A 9,054-nucleotide genomic window follows, 5' to 3' on the forward strand; every position below is an offset into this window, starting at 1 on the left:
TACATGAATTATTGGCAACTCTTCTATCTCTATTAATAATGTGTGGTTGGTAGATGGTCTTAGACATAACCTGCTTAGTATGAGTCAGTTTTGTGATAATGGTTATGATGTGATGTTTGATAAGACCAACTGCATAGTAGTCAACAAAAATGACAACTCCATAGTATTTAAGGGAAAGAGGATAGATAATGTCTATCAAATTAACTTCTTTGAACTGGTTGATCAGAAGGTAGTTTGCCTTCTATCAGTGAATGATAAGAAATGGGTGTGCCATAGAAGGTTGGGACATGCTAACTGGAGATTAATCTCAAAGCTTAGTAAGTTACAACTGGTCAGAGGCCTACCAAACATTGCCTATTATTCAGATGGACTCTGTGGTGCATGCCAAAAAGGGAAGATTGTTAAATCATCTTTTAAAACAAAAGACATTGTCTCAACCTCCAGACCCTTAGAATTACTCCATATTGATTTATTTGGACCAGTTAACACAACATCTTTATATGGAAGTAAATATGGATTAGTCATTGTTGATGATTATAGCAGATGGACTTGGGGTTAAATTCCTGAGAAGTAAAGATAATTCATATGACGTATTCAGCAGCTTTTGCACTCAAATACAGTCTGAAAAGAAATAAAAATTTCAAAAGTCAGAAGTGATCATGGTGGAGAATTTAAAAATGAGCGATTTAAAACTTTTTGTGAAAAACATGGAATAGTCCATGAATTCTCCTCTCCTAGAACTCCACAGCAAAATGGAGTTGTAGAGAGAAAGAATAGAACTTTACAAAAAATGGCTAGAACCATAATTTATGAAAATAATTTAACTAAACATTTCTGGGCAGAAGCAGTGAATACAACATGTTATGTCCAAAATAGAATCTATATTAGACATATCTTGGAGAAAACAGCATATGAACTCTTTAAGGGAAGAAGATCCAATATCTCTTACTTTCATCAATTTGGATGTACCTGTTACATTCTGAATAATAAAGTCTACCTAAAGAAATTTGATGCCAAGGCCCAAAGAGGAATCTTTTTAGGTTACTCTGAAAGGTCAAAGGCATACCGAGTGTATAATTCATAAACACTATGTGTTGAAGAATCAATGCACGTCAAATTTGATGACAAAGAGCCTGGAAATGAAACTCTAGAGCAAGCTGAAAGTTTTGCAGATATACAGGTGCCTGAAGACACTTCAGAACCTCATCAGATTCCTGCGTCTGATGATAGTCCAGAAGCTGAACCCACTCCAGAAGCTTAAAATTAAGTAGCTTCAGATGAAGCTCAAGATGCTTCTCAGCAAGATAACAAATCCAAGAATACATTCAAGTACAAGTCTTCACATCTTGAGGATATAATCATTGGAAACAAAGAGAGTCCCAGAAGAACAAGATCATATTTCAGACAAGAAGAGTCTATGATGAGATTGTTATCAGTAATAGAGCCTACTACAGTTGATGAAGCACTATCAGATGATGGATGGATACTAGCTATGCAAGAAGAACTCAATCAATTTCAAAGAAATGATGTGTGGGATCTGGTACCCAAGCCTCAGCACAAGAACATTATTAGAACAAAATGGGTGTTCAGAAACAAGCTCAATGAACAACGAGAAGTAGTCAGAAACAAAGCCAGACTTGTTGCTCAAGGTTACAGTCAACAAGAAGGCATTGATTATTGTCATACCCCAATTTTTGACCTAAGGTCCCTCTGACACATGTCCTCTGACCCGGAATATTCTCTGACGTTTCAGTTAAAATTTCGGCAGAGAGGTATTTTAAAATACCTCATATTTTGGTTCCGAGTCGGGCCCTCTTCTCTCAATTTTTATTTTATTTTCATCTTTTAGTTTTAATTACTTAATTTCCATCTTCTATTCTTTTTTCTTAATTTTAAATTTTAATTTTAATTTCAATTTTGAATCCCTTTTTATTTTTTTATTATTATTTTTTTATTATTGTTACATTATTTTGAGTCTTTTTTTAGTTATTTGATTATTGTCCAAAAAATGTCCAAATTTGTCCAAAAATTCAATGGGTCTGAAAATTGCATCTGTCAAAGGAAAAAATCTTTTCAGCTGTGCCACAATTCCAGGGATGTCGACACTAACACGTTTTCTTCCTCTTCACTTCATTTCCTTTTCGGTTTTCAACCCTTGTACTATAAATCCAAACCTGCAAAACAGAGAATACACCAGAAAAATTCCAAACCTAGCCGCAATTCACAAACTCACGCAATCGCACAACACAATCACACGCACAAAAACGCACAACAATTCACCAGAGCCTCAATCAACCAGTCACCATAACCAAACAACTCATGATCATCGAACTGTAGAAACACCACGTCACAAACCACACAAAAATGGAACAAAACCCATAAACCAACTCTGCCGATTCAGACAACAACGAAACCTTCAAATCTGTACACAAACGGACGCACACCAACTCGCGCGAGATACCGAACACAACCACAGTCAAATCGCGCGTCTAAATCGAAGTCAGACACCCACAGGGCCGAAAACAAGCACACCAGATTCAAAGGATCCGAATCAGCCATACACAGACAGAACCGAATCAAAGGTTGGGCAAAAGGTAATTTTCTTTCTTTTTTAGATCTAGGGACTCAGGGTGTATCTTTGTGAATTTTGAGTGAGGAAATAGGATTAGAAGAAGCTTTAGAAGAGAATAGAGTAAAAAATCAAAAAATATAGTGGCGGCGCCGCCGTCCAAGGCCGCTAACCGCCGCTCTGCTTTGCGCCGACTGTAACAGCCCGATTTTTCGCTAGATTTATTTATTTATTTATTTATCTATGTGTGTTATATGTGCTCTTAAGTGATTATTTGCCTCTGTGTGTATTTTGGTAGGGAATTGTAGAATTCGTGTTAGAAGGGTATTTTAGTCATTTTGGACTCAGGGGTATTTTGGTCATTTTATGAGTAGGGGTAATTTAGTAATTTTACTGGGGATTATTTTTAGTGTTTAATGAGGGTTGTTATTTTACTAAGTTACCGGAGAGTGTAGTAATTTATTTATTTACCGGTAAGTAATCGTTAATATTACATTTTTACCGTTAAGTGAGAAGTACCATTTTGGTTGGAATAGAAATGGGTTAGGCCCATTAAGGTGTTGTGAGTTGAGCTCAATTAGATAGAACCTATATAAGCTCTAGTTGGTGGTGAAATTAGGGCTTTACCAACATTTCATTTCATTAGGGCTTTAGAGAGAAAGGGGTTGGAGGCTAGAGCTAGAGCTAGAAGAGGAATTCATCATCTAGGAGCTAAATTGAGGCTTGGGTTAGAGATTCTTGGTGTTAGAGGTAAGAGGGTTAGAATTCAACCATAATTCATAACTTTTTCTTTTTACCCATTTTGTGAAATTGATGAATTGAATCTAATTGTTGTAAATTCGTGCATAATTGTTGTTGCTATGTTTGAGAACATGATTTGTGTGATAATTGTGTGTTAGTATGTGGATTAACATGTTGAAATGCATAAATATTGGTATATTGTGTTCTTGAGCAAATTTGTTGAGAAATGAAGTTGTGGTGTTAAATTGTGCATGAATTCATGTTCATTAGTTGTTATTGATTTGGAACATGTGGTTGTTGAATGAATACTTTGGGTATCAAGATTGACGAATTGATGATGAGAATTGTTGTTGTTGTTGAAAGTTGAGAATGTTTAATGAATTGGTAAATTATTGATGAATTGATGTTGCAATCTCAAAACTTGTTGATGTTTAAGTGTTTTATAGTGTATATGATCTATAAACACGTTTTGGGTTAAGTTTTGGGGTTTGGGAGAATCAAAATGGGGATTTTGGGGTGAAAAGGGTTTGAACCCGTAACTGGTTTTTGCAGTTCTGGCGTAGGACACTTAAGCGTGCTCCAAGCGTGCTCCAAGTGTGCTCTAAGCCTGCAAACCCAGAAGCTACTGGAAGTTGGATGCTTAAGCGTGCAGAGGACGCTTAAGCGTGCAGCTCCTAGTTCAGCCATTTTGAATCTTTGTTTCGTGCACTTGGGGACCAATCCGAGACTTCTAAAATGTTTCTTTTAACTTGTTTAACCTATGTTTATGCACTTAATCCTACTGGAACATGGTTTGAATCGAATTGGACTTGATTTTGTGAATTTTTCTCTTAACTTTGGAAAAACGGTCCAAACGTCGATTTTTCCGAAAACTCGTTTTTCACCGGAAAGTGAAGTGGGATTTAAGTTGTATTTTGTTTATATGATTTCTAAAAAAGGTTGTGATTGGTTTCATCAAGTCTTGACTTGTTTTACCTTGAAAACTTAGAATTTTGGAAAAGTGGCAAAAGTGAGACGAACTTCGTGATTTTTGGGAATTCTTCATATGTGGCCGATGAAATGCTTATGTAACCTCTACTGCACGCATATGTGACTTGTGAGAATACATGGCATAGGCAATTGAGCTTGTTTACTTCGTTTTGACTTAAATGCTCAATTATTTTCAATGTTGTGATTTTTGGAGACGAACTTGGTAGAAAATGGTTTTGAGAGCCAATTGCTTATGAACCCTTTATGAATAGATCAATATGATTATGAGATGATGTATGAATGGTTGTTGAGTGATGAATATGATGTTTGTGATCATATGTTGTATTTGTTCCTTTATTTGGATTGTAAGGAATTATGTGGAAATGTGGCAACTATATGTTGATTTATGTGGAGATGATTAATGATGTATATATGTGGCAACTATATGTTGATTGACTTGTGGATGTTGATGGTGATTGTATATATGTTAAGTGGTGGTGGATTGTTGTTGATTTCATATATACAAGTATTGGAGATGTTGAGGTGATTAGTTTGTGTGAACATATGCATTGTAGTCGAGTCATATGTTCAAGCATTCATGACAGATGGTGGTGGATTTTATATCCAATTGAGGTGATTACGATGTTTTTGTTGCATCGAAGGTGACGACCTTGAGGTGATATGGTACCACATGCATGTAGACGAGTCTAGTGCCATTGCATACATTGTTGGTGAATTGAAATGCATTTGAGTTGTGCATGATGATTGAATTTGTTAATTGTTAATTGACATGGTTAAAATTGTGATGCGTGTATGATACACTTGTTGGTACGAACTTGGAATGATGATATTGAATGATATGAATGTCGTTAATACTTGTGTATATATGTATGAATTGTTCTTGAATATATCTTTCATTTTCAATGTTCTTGATTAAATTTATATGGATTATGATGATGTAATGCTAACCCTCAGTGGTTTACTACCTGCCTTTCCGTATGGATGGGTAGATGGAGTGCAGGGTGCTTAGATTGTGTGCTTGATGTTGCTGAGGAGCGGAGTTCCTCCTTTTTATGTGCAAGTGTCTAGATTAAGGCTCTGATCTAGGGTAGTACTTGCATGTTGGATTTTGTTTTGATTATGTAGTTTGAAGTTGAGACATTGATGTATCTGAGAGATGTATTTATTGTTATGAGATTTGGAGATGTTATTCACATGATTATATCTATTCCGCTGCTATGTTTATGAGACTTGACAATTTTTACATGTATGTCTTGTTTTTGTTTGATGACGTAGCATCTATTTCTAGAATATATTTGTATATTCGCGCGTTTTACCGTTTATTAGAAGTAGGGTGTTACAAGTTGGTATCAGAGTCGTGGTCGGTCTTGTCCAGACCAAAATCTGTTGAATTCCCTGTTTGTACTCGAATGGTATTGAGTTACCTTCGGTACTTGTTGTGTTGTTTCGTTCTTTTAGGTGGGTTTGAGAGTAGTGGGGGAGTAGCAGGTTGCTTCAGGTTTGTTGGGTCTGGCAAGGCAAGGTATCTTTGGCTGCAGAGGCTCAGTTGGTTGTGGTTTGCGTTAAGGTTCCTGTTGATTTTGAGTTGGGTCTTGTGTGTTTTCCGTTGAAGCATATGGACGTGATTTTTGGTATGGATTGGATGTTGACTTTTGGTGTTAACATTAATTGTTTAACCAAGAGTATAATGTTTTCTAAGCCGGTAGCTGAGGAAGGTGGGAAGTTCTTAACCGTGGAACAGGTGAAGAAGTCTTTGGACCGTGAAGCTAGTGTGTTTATGATGTTTGCTTCCTTGAAGGAGAGTAGTGAGAAAGGAGTTGGTGATTTGCCGGTAGTGCAAGAGTTTCCTAAGTTTTTCCGGACGACATTACCGAGTTACCGCCGAAGAGAGAAGTTGAGTTTCCAATTGATTTGGTACCAGGAACGAGTCCTATTTCGATTGCGCCATATCGGATGTCTGCATCAGAGTTGGGTGAATTGAAGAAGCAGTTGGAAGAGTTGCTTGAGAAGCAGTTTATTAGGCCGAGTGTTTCTCCGTGGGGTGCTCTAGTGTTGTTTGTTAAGAAGAAAGATGGAAGCATGAGGTTGTGTGTGGATTATCGGCAGTTGAATCAAGTCACGATTAAGAATCGGTATTCGCTTCCGAGGATTGATGATTTGATGGATCAGTTGGTTGGTGCGGAAGTGTTCAGCAAGATTGATTTGAGATCAGGATATCATCAGATTAGAGTGAAGGCGGAAGATATATCCAAAACTGCGTTCTGAACGAGGTATGGACACTATGAGTATTCTGTGATGCCATTTGGAGTATCTAATGCACCAGGTGTTTTCATGGAATATATGAATAGAATATTTCATCCTTTTATGGACCATTTTGTGGTGGTGTTTATAGATGATATTTTTGAAGGTGAGAAAAACACAAGAAGGGGGGTTGAATTGTGTTTTGAAAAATTCTTCGTTTCTCCTAAGAACTGAACACACTGATCAGAAGCTAAGTGAGACAGCTTCTGAAGTGATAATCAGAATCTAAATGCAGCGGAATAAAACAGAGAGAGAGAAGAAGAACGACACAAAGCAATTATACTGGTTCCTTCCACAATCCGGAAGTAGTCCAGTCCCCCTTGCACTTCCAAGGAGATTTCACTATGAGTAATATCTGATTACAAATGCTCAAGCACACAAGCAAGAGACTTCCTTTGCTCAAGCACACAAGCTAGAGATTTCCTTTGCTCAAGAACACAATCAAGAGACTTCCTGCTCAAGCACAATTGCAAGAGACTTCCTAACTAAACAAAATTACACAGAAAATTGTTTAAGGTTGAACACTTGATATATGTAACACCCCGTTCTCCCAACAACGTAATATTAATTATTATAATCAGAGTAATCACACAACGGAGTGTCACACTACTTTTCAAAAATTCATAAATAGAAAATATCTATTTATTTAAGACCAACATAAAGAATCTTAATAAACCGCAGCGGAATAATTCTTTAAAAATATAATTTCAACCAAAATTCAACATCAATGAAAATCTTGGCACATAGGCCCCAACAATTTCAACTTTATTTTCAACAACGATAAACTCTAATAGCAAGTCTTTTCCAAAATATGTGATACATAAAAGAAATGAGAAGACATTCGCAACGATTTCCCCATCCTAGTATGTATCAGAGCCCTAGACACTTGAGCCGACCAAACCTACAAGTCATCAGTACCTGCATATTACCCACGGTCGAGGCAACATATACGCAGAAGGGGTGAGAAACTTATCCAATAATAATAATATATAATTCATCAAATTAATGAAAACAACAAAGCATATCACAACAGGCATCATTAATAATGTATTTAAATAAACACATAGGCAACGACATAATTATTTTCAGCAACAAGGTACAGCAACAACAACAACAACAACGTTATCCACAACGACACCGACAACTCGACAATGCGACAACGACAACAACTCGACAATGCTACAACGACAACAACAACCCAACAATGCTACGACAACAACAACTAATGCATCATGTAGGTGGTACCAATCTACGCGCGTTGAATGCTAAGCATTCCAGGGCATAAGCCCCCAACGATTTGGATGGTTAAAGCATCCCAGGGCATAAGCCCCCAACAGGTGAATGATAAACATTCCAGGGCATAAGCCCCCAACAATTTGAATGATAAACATTCCAGGGCATAAGCCCCCAACAGAACATGAGTATGCATATGGACTCGACTTGTGTATATCAACATACAACTTCAACAACGACTACAACAACAACATATGTGCCTACAACAATTATGACACACTCCCCAACTTCGACATCAGATGATACAACGACATCAACAACGGAAATCAAACAACATAGCATATATATAAATCAATTACATTCATCTCTAAGTCTAAAACATCCTTCAAAAGCAATTAAGTTTTGATCAATGGGACATAAGCCAAATACCCATAAAACACCTCAACTAAGTCCCTAACACTTAAGTTTGAAGTTGGGAAACCAACCATATGTTTTTGGACTAACTTGGGATTAGTTATGCTAAGTTTTCTTAAAGTTTTCTGAAGATCCACTTGGACTATTTTTATCATAACTCAAAATCTACAAATCTTTTCCACTCCAAACCAAGGCCATTTTAAAGCTAACTTAATTATCTACAACTTTCATGTTTACACCTAAGGCCAGTTCAAAACAGAAACGGGTGAAAAAGACGCAAGAACACGAAACAGGGGAATGCTGTCACTATTACATCGTACTACGATGGAATGCATCGTACTACGATGGGATACACTGAAAAAGTCTTGTTTGCTGCTGGAAAAATCGTAGTACGATTTCCCAGCATCGTACTACGATGGAACATGGACAGTTCTACGGAAACAGACCAGTTTTCACTCCAAAAACCCCAATTTCATCAACCCAAACCCCAAATTTGATCCCATAATCACCCAAATTGTTTTAGAAACATGTTTACAGGTTTATTAGACAACAAAGGGGATAAAACAACATATAATCATGCAATTCAACAACAAGTTTCATCATAATTCATCATCTAACATAACTTCTCAAACCCTAAAAACCAAGAACAACAAATTCATCAATTTTCAAATTATATACCATGATTATTGAAAGGAATCCCACCCTTACCTTATCTCAGCAAATTCTACAGCAAAAACGATTGGATTCTCTCTTCCTAGCTCTTCTCCTAGCTTTCTCTTGGTTCTTCTCCTTTTTCTCTCCAAAAA

The 9,054-nt window shown here is 36.8% G+C and overlaps 1 long non-coding RNA gene across 1 annotated transcript; it reads right to left on the reverse strand.

Annotated features, from left to right (window-relative positions):
* Window positions 1-7,266: 7,266 nt before the first annotated feature.
* Window positions 7,267-9,054, reverse strand: LOC146954369 (uncharacterized). The gene is made up of 2 exons (XR_015012971.1): window positions 8,957-9,054; window positions 7,267-7,519 (listed from the first exon to the last, which is right to left on the reverse strand). It is a non-coding gene; the product is annotated as an uncharacterized LOC146954369 (long non-coding RNA).

This window comes from Medicago sativa, chromosome 1 (assembly GCF_051527215.1).
Source record: "Medicago sativa cultivar Bolivia chromosome 1, Bolivia_mono, whole genome shotgun sequence".
Classification (NCBI taxonomy): Eukaryota; Viridiplantae; Streptophyta; class Magnoliopsida; order Fabales; family Fabaceae; genus Medicago; species Medicago sativa.